The 12,675-nt window shown below is 31.9% G+C and overlaps 1 long non-coding RNA gene across 1 annotated transcript in view; it reads left to right on the top strand.

Moving 5' to 3' along the window:
• Positions 1 to 12,231, top strand: part of LOC105501667 — a 15,545-nt gene extending 3,314 nt beyond the window's left edge. The window contains exon 2 of the long non-coding RNA XR_001000221.1: positions 11,768 to 12,231. This is a non-coding gene — a long non-coding RNA (uncharacterized LOC105501667). The remainder of the gene's footprint in view (positions 1 to 11,767) is intronic.
• Positions 12,232 to 12,675: the final 444 nt, after the last annotated feature.

Genomic DNA, 12,675 nt, shown 5'->3' with positions numbered 1-12,675 from the left:
AAAGGGAAGCCCATCAGACTAACAGCAGATCTCTCGGCAGAAACTCTACAAGCCAGAAGAGAGTGGGGGCCAATATTTAACATTCTTAAAGAAAAGAGTATATAATTCTATTATTTTTTTCTTGTTCTGGAACTTAGCATGTTTAATTATAGATTTTATTGTTGTGAAAACCACATTACATAAAGTTTACAATTTTAACCATTTCTAAGTGTGTGGTTCTGTAGTGTTGAGTATATTCACATTGTTGTGAACAAGATCTCCAGAACTCATTCATATTGCAAATCTGAAACTTTATACCCATTAAACAATAATTCTCCTTTTCTCTCAAGCTCTGATAACCACCATTCTACTTTTTGTTTCCATGAATTTGACTACGTTAGATATCTCATATAAGTGGAATCATACGGTATTTGTCTTTTAATGACTGATTTATTAAACTTAGTATAATGTCCTCAAGGTTCATCCATATTGCAACATGTGACAGGATTTCCTTTCTTTTAGGACTGAATAAAATTCAATTTTATGTATATGCCATGTTTTGTTTATTCATTCAACCATTGATGGACATTTGGGCTGCTTCTATCTCTTGGCTAGTTTCATTTTTTAATTGAAAACATATGAGATATGTAATGTCTATATCCATGTATAATTGGATATTTATGATATAACATATATATAAACATTTTACCAAAAAATAAGTTTTGAGAGTAGAAGGTATCATCTTAATTTATTACCAACATTATTTCTCTTGAGGTATAACCACTTTTATCAGTTCATTGTATATCACAAAAATATTTTTTAAAAATGTATGCATCTATGTACATTTAAAATTGAATTATGTATGCTATGATATTGTATTTATTATTCTATTTTTTAAAACTAGCACTCCTTTAGAGTAATATTTGTATCAGTAAATAGAAGTTTACCTCATTTATTTTAACTGTTTATTAAATATATGATTATTCATGATGATGTGGACTGCTTTCACTATTGTGTTATCATTTAACTATTTTTGAAGTATAATACATATACAGAAAAGTATACACACCAGTTAATGTACTTTCACAAACTAAATTCACCTAGATCTGCAAATAGATGATTACCAGCCCCAGAAACTTCCCACTCACTATTAACTCTTAGTGGCAACCACTCTCCTGACTTCTAACAACATAAATTAGTGTTGTCTCTTTTCGTACTTCATGTAAATTGAACCATATGAACAACATTCTTTTTTGTGTTTTATTTCTTACATTCAACATTATGTTTGTGATCCTTATTCCTACTGCTGCAAATCCTGGCAGTTAATTTTTTTCATTCTTATTTCTATACACGCCATTGTATGAATATAAAACAATTTGCTTATTCATTCTGCTTTTGATAACCATTCAGAAAATTTTGATGTGGGCTACTATAAATAGGGCTGCTGTGAGCAACATCATTCATTTATTCTGGTGTACACACTGCTGTTAGTTCTATAGCTGGCAGTGAAATTGTTGAATTATCAGAGCATGTACAGATTTAGCTTTAGAAGATCCTGATAAATAATTTTCCAAAGAAAATGTACTAATTTGAATTCCAATCACAGGGTATAAATAAATAGTTTTATCAGAGGCGTGTGAACCAGAACAACTCCATCTTAAACAGGATCTGAGTAAAAGGAGGCTGAGCCCTACCTGGGCTGCATTCCCAGACAGTTAAGGCATTCTAAGTCACAAGATGAGACAGGAAGTCAGCATAATATACAGGTCTTAAAGACCTTGCCGATAAAACAGTTTGCAGTGAAGGAGCCAGTCAAAACCCACCAAATCCAAAATGGCAAGAAGACTCAGTGCTACACTCCCACCGCACTATGGCATGAATAATCCACCCCTTGTTTAGCGTATAATCAAGAAATAACCATAAAAATGGGCAAACAGCAGCCCTCGGGGCTGCTTTGTCTACGGAGTAACCATTCTTTTACTCCTTTACTTTCTTAATAAACTTGCTTTCACTTTGCACTGCGGACTCACCCTGAATCTTTCCTTGCCCAAGAACCCTCTCTTGGGGTCTGGATAGGGACCCCATCCTGTAACAGTTTCTTCATTTTATTATCACATTTAGTATTTTCTACGATTTTTATTATAGTCATTGGTGAATCTACAATAGTATCACATTGTGACAGATATACGTGTGCTATAATATGCATGCACCATTTCTAGGAATGCATACTGCACTGCAATGATTGCCTATGGTCAGGGAACAAGAATTTGGGTGTGAAGTATATAGTAAAACTCACTTCTCACTTTATAGTTTTTGATACTATTTGAAATATTTTAACATGCTATATTATCTTTTTAAAGTTTTCCTTTCTTTCATGTCCTTTTTAATTTCTAAGAGAAAAGTAATTCGTCTTTAATATTAGTCTAAAAACCAATTCACTTTTTATCCCAAGGCCACTGGGAGTTGGACAATCACATGGGAAGTGTAAAGCTCAAATTCTCTTGCCAGCCCTTAAGTTTTTGTGGACAGAACAAGGAGATGGGAAACAGAACAGAAGTGAGGCTGAAACTCCAGAGTAATGTGAAGAGCCAGATATTCATGGCCGTCCCAAACATCACTTACTGTTCTCTTTACTATCTGATTATTACTGACGTTGAAAGTTTCTTTTTTTAAATATGTGTGTGTATGTGTGTTTGTGTGTGTATTCCACTGGGGTCCAGCCTAGAGGTGTAGAAGCAACTGTCTCTGTCTCCCTGATACTGGCCTATATTTTCATACTGGCCTGACCTGAAGTGGAAATCAAGAGAAAAGTCATCAAGCTGACATATAGGTATGTGATCAAAATTCTTTGTGCTATTAAAAGAGAAAGAAAAAATAAAGCAAGGAGAAAGTATAGAATTAAGAAGTATGATTTCAAGATTTATTCTTTGATTGAATAAAATTACCCTCAAATGACTCAACTAACAGATGACTAAGGTTTTACAAGTTGTATTGTTAGGGAACTCCTACTTGGAAATCAGCTACCTGTGATTTCCTCAAGAACCTACTGAGCCAAAGCTCATATGATTCTTAAGTACTGTTGAGGTTGCAGAGCCTTCCTTGTGCAGCGGGATAGTGTGTTCCCTTGTGAGTGTGACAGTAAAGATCAATGACAGGAGATGGGTCAAAGCAATGCATTAATACCACCAGTAGAGAAGAATTCCCCATTAATTCTTTTGACTTTATTGTACTGTTTCTGTTTTCCCTAACATTGTTTGTTGTGTAAGATAGAATGGTTAGGTTTATAATTAGAATTTGGCAGGGGTGCTGTGGGGACTCACATCTGAGTTTGATTAAGGGAAATGCATTTTACCCAGAGATGCTGGCCCTAGAATACGATGACTTAACAGCATGTCTTTGGATTGTTCCTGTTGGAGAGAGGATGAGTGCATGTTTATTAAGTAAAATAATTATATTAGGTGGAGCTATTCATGGAATTATACACATATGTGTTAACTAGACAGCTAAAAAATAAAATGTGGAAGATATAATTTAACCCCCTTGTTTACTCACATTTTGTTTATTAACAGCAAGTGTCATCATTTCTGTGGATCCAAGCCTCTCACTCCACGTGATTCTGGGTGGTACCAGTGCAATAAGTGCGATCCTATTTTCCCTTTCTTACCTGTATCCCCCCAAAAATAGGTCTGACTTAGCATATTAGCCATCAGTTTGATCACAGTCATTGGCTTATTTATGTGATGTCAGCATAAATTCTTCTCTGGGATTTAACATGTGGGTGCAAAGGGGAGAAGAGCACATATGGGTGCTAAAAGGGAGAAAATATGTATTTATAATTAGCAAAGCGTACTAAGCTCGGAGGTAACCTGGTCTTAGAACAGGATTGTTACAGCTCAGGTTACCTCTGAGCTTAGTATGCTTTGCTAATTATGTGTGTGTGTGTGTGTGTGTGTGTGTAACTTACTTTCCTCTGACCTTAGTAAGCTTTGCTAAGAACAGTCTAGAGTCTTGTGTATACATATTACTACTATTTTTTCCAACATGGAGGAATCTTACCTACAATAAGCCAAATGACCAACAACAACAAAAAAGGAAAGCTGATGAAGCCAAGAGACAGAGTGACTGACTACTATGTGTCCCTAAGTTACTAAAGCTTATACAGCCTCCAAGTAACCTCCGAGGTAGAATTTTTACAGTCCTATAGCAAAGGAAGAGCTAATCAAACATGGAAACGATGGCTAAGAGACAAGGTAATTAAGTGATGGAAACTTAAGTCTCTGAATCAGTTGGAGGCACATGGATTTTGGCAGTTTGTCATGGGTATTTGGAAAGTCAAGATCACAATGTAATTGTACATTTTTATGTAAAAAAAATGTTTCACCATGTCACATTCTAAAATTTGTGTCACTATTATATAAAGATGGACTTATACATATGTAACTTTATATATAGCTTGATGCCTGGTTTTCTACAGTTTGTCTTTGACTTAAGAATCAACCATAATTTAAGAGGATAATGGATTATTGAATAGTTAGTAAACATTAAATAGTAATAATATAAAATATGTTAAACATGCCATTGCTTTTATAATCAAAGTATGTGCTTACATTAAGTGAATGGAATATCCATATTATGAATAATATGTAGTTATGATTGTCACAGGTAGAGCAGAAGTTTTCTCTCTTGCCAGGCATTTAACACAGCCTGATAACATGGATAGAGAGATAAACACTCAAGAGGAATAATAAATTTATGTTCTGCTGCTATAAGAGGATAATTTTATGTTTTATTTAAGATTGAAGCTTTCGTTGATATTAAAAATTGTGCTTAATGGTAGGAATGTGAATTAAATTCTTACTGAATTAAGCCTATTTAGCAAGTAAAAATAATTTAGTATATTCAACACATCATGTTTTATAAAGGCTGTATTGAGGAGATGGTTACCTTGCCACCTTAATAGCCGTGTATAATATGAAGCACACCAAAGGTCTAATGCCTTCATTTTATTGCTTTTTTCCATTTTCTCAGCTGAAATGACAAAATTAATCTTCCTGGTCTGTGTTTTGAGTGAGTTATAGTCAGTAGCATCCTGTGCTCAAAAAAACAGACTTCACTCAAGGCAAACAGGCGTGGGAGGAAGGAGCGTGTGACTCAAAATTCATCTGAACTTAAAAGACTGTCTTTTCCCTCACGCATCATCAAAATTAGATGTGTTATGTCATAAAGCTTTACCTTCTTACTAAAACTGTGTTTTAAACTGCTTAATTTTGTTGACGAGAGGTGGAGTGGCAGAAAGGAAAGCCTATGCATTGATTATTTTTTAGTACACTGGAAGAAAAGACTGCATGTTTAAGCAATATAATTTGTAGGTTTTAAGATTATTTGATAAAATATAAATCCTCATGGGCTTCAAAAACAGTAAACCTATTAACAGATCTAATATGACTTGAAATCATTTTAAATACAGTATGTACATTTCCAATGCTTGATTAATAAATGCTTGAAGTTACTTATCTATTAGCTCATCAAATTGTCTATTATAAGGAGCCTTAGTATGTAATGTAATACATGTTTTTAAATGGATTATTTAAGAAATTTGATTTTAATATTCTTTCATTATTTTCTTTTTAATAATAAATGGTTAAATAATTGACTCTTAATTTTAAATTTCTCATAGTAAAAATGTATATTAACCGAATATGGGTTTTATAATTTTTTTTAGTGCCACTTTAAACTTTTTTCAGGAATTTAAGTCTCTCATAATTTGTAGTCATGAAGAATACATAGTTTATGCTGTTTGTGTATTGGAGATAATGTAGAATGGAATATTATTCAATGACGCAGTTCACGCTAGTGCTGATCTCTTTCACTGCAGTGAAGTCACAAATGAATTTGCTAAAATGTATTAAGGAGATTTTAGAAGAATAAAATAATAAAGATTTTTTAATTGTTTTTCTACTCACTGAAAGGTTATACTTTTTAATGATACAAAAAGTATTTGCAATATTCTTGCATATGAATTTGTAAAGAAATATTAGTTTCTCTACAAAGTATTTTAAGTAAAACTCTGCTTGGAAAGAGGTTAGATAAACTTTGGAGGACCCTTCAGGTTCTTGAGTCAGTGATTCTGTGATGTAAGCAAATAAGACAGTATGGATTTGAAGTGGACATGTTTCAGCCAAGTCCTTCTATGAGCTGAGCCAAGCCAGTCATCTGGTTTTAATGAACCTCCTTTGGAATGCAAAAATTTTAATGTTTTGCTTGGGGCCACTATAGTTTTAATTATTTGTATTTGACATGTGTTGAGCAATAGCTAAGCACTTGTGATTACTCAACACAACATTTTATGTGGTGCTTGCTTACTTTAGCCTGAAGTGTAAAATATAAGCATTTTTCAGATAGGGTAAAGGGAAATAATTATAAGGATAGGCCATTGGTATTTCTGATTGAAGCTTAAAAACATTCAGAATAGTTTAGCGTTAATATGACTTACTGTCCATGTTTTTGTATATATTCAGTTATTTTCAAAAATATATATTAAAAAATTCTGAATCATGCAACTTTAAATTAGGAGATTGTGAATACTTGATCACAACCAGATGTTTTGAATCTCTACTAGCTAAAGACAAAAAGGGAAGTAGATTAAATTGCATAAGTTAAGAACAATTACTGCATTGAAATGGAGTGAATTAGGACCTAAATTTTTAAGTCCAAGGACCTGGTTTTTAATGTCAAAATGTTTTGCAGATATCCACATAGTAGCTATGGTGATTTTTGTAAGCTCTGATTAGGAAATTGTGTAACAACTAAAACTATCATGAGGTCAGTGACATTTTAAAATGAATTTATATATTTAAAAATAGAAAATATCTAGTAGTTTAAAAATACGTGAATATGAGAAATACTACTTATTAAATCCACAAAAATGTACATAATGAATTTTAGGATACCTTATTGTAACTAGGAACTCCCTGAAGCTTCTTTCATCTTGAGTACCAACATTGTTATTAGAAATTAATCAAACATATTTAATATCATATTATTATTTAAATAAAGAAGTTCTCAACATCTAACCTATTTTAAAAACATATATAAAACTATATAAATATAAATAAGTAAATAAATTGATAACTACAAAACAATGCACATACTTCTAAATATGTTGAATGTAGATCATTAAAATGTTTTTTCTTTATCTGTTAGGAAAAGCCAGCATATACACTGCTAACCTACATTAGAAGAAAATGTAGACTCTGTTAAATCTCATGGATAGATAGTTTTAAAGAGTTGTATTTTAGACATGAAAATATTCTTCATCTTTTTTATTATGTATAATATAAGGTATTTTTTTATTTAATTTTTATCATTTTATGGTGCTAATCAGAAATGCTTAAACTAATGCTTTTAAAGCACGGTTATAAGAGTTTGGATTTGAGTCTACTTCCTTTTGTATAAATGTATTCTGTAGTGAGAAACATGTTTTAACTATATAGACTGTACTTCTCACTGGTTTTACTGATATTATAAATTATATGCAAAAGACAATGAATTGAATTATCAAGTGTAAATCTGTCATTACTATTATAAACATCACTTGCTTCTTAACACAGAGGTAATACTCTGATATTAGCCTCTAGAAAATAGATCAATATAGTACCATGAAGTGTAGTGCCCATTCTAAAACCCAAAAGGCACGATGTTCCAATTTCTTTTATTCTATAAACTCAAGTCAATCAGTATTCATGGCATTCTGCTCCATTACTAGCAGTATTCTAAGTTCTGATATGGTGGCTACAAAAGAGGAAATGTAAATGGTTGCTGAATTCACATAAGTGAAAGTATGGGTACTGGACTGCACTCATCTACTGTAGTTTCATCGCCAGTAGTCTCCCCTTAAACACAGTGGATACTTCAAAAATCCCCAGTGGATGCCTAAACCATGGATAGTGTCAAGCTCTATACAGTATATACTATGTATTTCCTGTTCATACACACCTGCAATAAAGTTTAATTCATACATTAAGCACAGTCAGATGTAGATAATAACTAACAATTGAATAGAATACTGTAATAATAGTCATGTAGATGTAGTTTTTCTCAGTATCCCTCTCTCTCTAAAAATTTCTTATTTTTGTACTACATAACTGGTAGCTGAAATCTTGGAGAGTAAAACCACGATAAGAGAGGACTACTGTAGCAAAGAAGGAGTATTTTTTCTATGCCAGCTGGCCAGTGATAAGAACTTTACAAGTCTGACTGTATTATCATTACAAACAAGCTGGTAGTTCAATACATCTTTATATTAACAGGGGCTGGTGGGATTTCCACTGACCTTCTTTTTTTTTTTTTCTTTTTTAGTCCAAACAGATCAATTTCTTTGGATTGTTTATGAAACTTGTATTAGACTTCCTGTTCACAAGTGTCAGTTGCACTAACCAAATAGAGTTGGGTGATTTTTCTTTGCTCATAAAGGTGATAGTTAACATGATTAATACTAGATTATTCAATGTTGGCAGACGAATCTGAATAATTATGATGACAGGCTTTAGTATATTAATGAGGGTTTCTTGGGATTACAGAGGGTGAATAACAAGAACAAATTGTGTTGACAATACATTCATAGATTTTTATCAACAAAATTAAATAATTATTTTCTTATCATCCCTAGCTTAGTAAGTTATCACTTCATTCTGCCAATTTTGAGAGCAAAAACTTTGAAGTCATCTTTGATAGCAATTTTTCTCTTATAGCGCACATCAATTCATTAGCAAATTCTGCCATCTCTGTATTCAAAGTTTGTACAAAATCCATGTACTCTTACAGTCTCGACAATTACCGCCTTGTCAATGCACTCAAAGTATAACAATAAACTCCTAATACATGAATAAAACATGGAATAAAGTACATTCCCAGCATGTAAGAAAATCAGTGGGTGATTGAAACAAAGAAAAAATGACTAAGGTAGTGTAAAACTATATATGTGTTTTAATATGTTAATAAACATGTATGCTTATTGTGTATGTTTATTTTAAACACATTAAATGTAGCCTTACAAAATCTAGAATAAAATAAAATATTCTAATATCATGCAATCAGTTCATAGAATTGAAACCTTTTTTTTAAAAAATATCATATCCATCAGTGATCCTCAGTAATGCTCTATTTCCCAGGATCTGGAGTGATTCAGCATATTTCTCCAAGTTTGCAACATTTCATGACCTGAGTTTCTTAAATTTAAGTGCTAGAATGATTTAGGTATAACTCTCTAAAACTGACTATGATAGATCATAAATGCTGCTTCTCATTTTTTGGAACAAATTATATTATTTAATATAATTAAATATAAGTTAAAATGACTATTCTTATTAGAAAAATGTATCCATCAAACAATTTTAGGCTTTTATTTTGTAATTTACCATTAAAAACAAAGAAAACTATCTTACAGGACCAATAATGCTGGCCAAATAAGAAATCCACTAGAATTGTTACACATTTAAATCTGGTAGATGAAATGTTTCTTTTTTTGTCTCTATCTTTTTTCTTTTTCTTTTTCGTTTTTTAAAATGAAGTTTCACTGTCCTTGCCCAGGCTGGAGTGCAATGGAGCTATCTCAGCCTACTGCAATTTGGGTCTCCCAGGCTCAAGCAATACTCGACTCAGCCTTCTGACTAGCTGGAATTACAGGTGCCCGCCACCATGCCCGGCTAATTTTTGTATTTTTAGTAGAGACGGGATTTCAACATGTTGGCCAGGCTGGTCTCGACCTCCTGACCTCAGGTGATCCGCCCACCTTGGCCTCCCAAAGTGTTGGGATTACAGGCATGAGCCACCGCGCCTGGCTGTCTCTATCATTTTTTATACTTTATTAAGGTATAATTGACAAATGAAAGTTATATATATTTATGGCGTAAAAAGTGATATTTTGATACATGTATACATTACAAATTGATTAAATCAAGCTACTTCGTATATTCATCCCTCACATACTTATATTTTTTTGTAGTGAAAGCATTTAAGATTTGGTCTGTTAGCAATTTTATGTATTAAAAACTTTATTATTAACTATAGTCAGCATGTTATATATTATATATTCATAATTTATTTATGTAATTGTAACTTTATATACTTTGACCAACATTTTGCCATCCCTCACACCCAGCCACTGTCAACCAGCATTCTACTCCCTGCTTCTATAAATTCAGGTTTTTTAGTTTCTACATGTAAGTGAGATCATACAGTACACATCTTTCTATTTCTGGCTTATTTTACTTAACAGTGTTCTCCATGTTCATCCATGTTGTGTAAATGAGAACATTTTATTATTTTTATGGCTAAATAGTATTTCATTTTGTATATAACCACACTTACATATCCATTCATCTGATGATGGACACAGGTTAATTTCATATCTTGTTTATTGTGAATAATGCTGCCATGCACAAGAGAGAGCAGCCATATCTTTGACATACTGATTTCATTTTGGGGGGCTATATACCTATATACCTGCAAGTGGGATTGCTGGACAATACAGTATATCTATTTTTAATTTTTTGAAGAGCCTCCATTCTGCATTCCATAATGGTTGTACTAATTTACATTCTCACCAACATGGTACAAGGGTTCTCTTTTCTCCACATCTTCCTCAATACATGTTATGTTTTGTATAATAGCTAGTCTAACAGATATCTCACTGTTGTTTTAATTTGCATTTCTCTGATAATTAGTGATGTTGAACTTTTTTCTTTTCATATATCGGTTGGCCATTTTTATGTCTTTTCATTATTAAGTTCTTATAAGATGTATAGTTTGCAAGTGTTTTCTCCAATTTTTAGGTTGTTTCTGCACTCTATTGATTGTTTTCTTTGCTATGCATTAAACATTCAGTTTGATGCAATCTCTTTTGTCTATAATTGCTTTTGTTGCCTATGGTTTTGGGTTCATGTACAACAAAATACTGTCCAGACCAATGTCAAGAAAATATTCTCATAGTAGTTTGACAACTTCAGGTCTTATGTTTAAGTCATGAATTCATTGTTTTAATTTTTTGCATATGGAGTGAAATGAGGTTCTAATTTCATTCTCCTGCATGTGGATATCTTGTTTTCCAACACCATTTATTGAAGAGACTATTGTTTTTCCTGTGTATGTTCTTGGCAACTTTGTTGAAGATTAATTGACTGTACATGTGAAGATTTATTCTTAGGTTTTCTGTTTTGTTTCATTTTTCTCTATTCCTGTTATTAATGCCAGTACCATCTGTTTTGATTAGCATGGTTTTGCAGTGAATTTTGAGATAAGGAAGTGTGATGGAAGTGTGACACCAGCACTTTTGCTCTTTTTTGCTCAAGATTGCTTTGACTTTTTGGCATCTTCTTTGGATTTTACAAATTTTATATTTTTTTCTATTTCTGTAAAAATTGTTACTGTAATTTTGATAAGGATCGCCTTGATCTGTATATTTCTTTGGGTAGTATAAGCATTTTAATAATATTAATTATTTCAATCCATGAACATGGGATATCTTTTCATTTATATGTCTTGTCCTCAATTTCTTTCATATATGTTTTATAATTTTCAGTGTATAGATATTTCACCTTCTTGGTTATATTTATTCCTAAGTGTCTTTTTAAAATGTCATTATAAATGAGACTCCTTTCTTGATTTTTTAATCAGATAATGTATAGAAACACAATGATTTTTGTACATTGATTATGTATCCTGCTACTTTACTTAATTAGTTTATTAGTTCTAACAGTTTTTGATTTAAATGGTATTTATTATCTTTCAGTTCGCAGGTGCTGTTCTCAATCCAGGAATACAATGATGAATAAGATAAAGGCCCTTATTTCAGAGCTGACACACACTATACATAATGTATCAAAAATGATTCTTGCTGTATTTCTGTTTATTTGTTTTTATTTGCAAGAATATAGATAGCATCTGCTTTGACATAAAACTTTTATGTGTCTTATGTAGTTGATTTATAAATGTTCTATCTATAAATATAAAACAGTAAGTTACTAGTAACAGTTGGCTTAGGAAAACTTTTAATCATGTCCTACATTTTACAACTTGTAATTTCTACCAAATGTTTGTATTTTTATTAGTCTTATTAAATATAATAAATATTTGCCTTACTTAACATATTTTAATAGAATTCTTCATATGTTTAGCAGAAAACTAATTATGGTTTCCCATGTGATTTTTCTTTCATATACACAGTATTATTTAAAATAAATTTTTATAAAATAAGCCAAGTGGTTTTTATTGTAATGTATATGTTATATTAAGAAATAATATACATTCTCTAATGCCATTTTATATGCTATCTTCTAAGCACTAAGTTTATGTTTACCAGGAAAAGGTTCAATTTGGTGACTTAAGTAATTTCTTTTCTATTCCTTATTTAGAATTGCCAGTAGTGTAGGCGTATGTCTGGGCCATTCGCCCAACTATACTAGTGGTTCCCTTTCATTTTCTTTGCCTGATTCAGCATCAAGCATGAGTTACATATGGTCACCAATCTTCCAGACAAAAAATAGCTAAAGAAGAGTAAATTTTTCCACTACATTAGTCATCTGGGACTCCTCTCTGTGGTCAGTACCTGTATGGAAAAAGAATGAAAAAAGTGTTTTCACTGATAACAGTCCTTCAAACATATTATTTTTTCAAAAATCATCAAACCACAAAGATAGT

This window comes from Colobus angolensis, unplaced genomic scaffold, assembly GCF_000951035.1.
Source record: "Colobus angolensis palliatus isolate OR3802 unplaced genomic scaffold, Cang.pa_1.0 Scaffold74, whole genome shotgun sequence".
Classification (NCBI taxonomy): Eukaryota; Metazoa; Chordata; class Mammalia; order Primates; family Cercopithecidae; genus Colobus; species Colobus angolensis.
The sequence above is the reverse complement of the archived record's forward strand: the minus strand, read 5'-3'. Positions and strand labels throughout refer to the sequence as shown.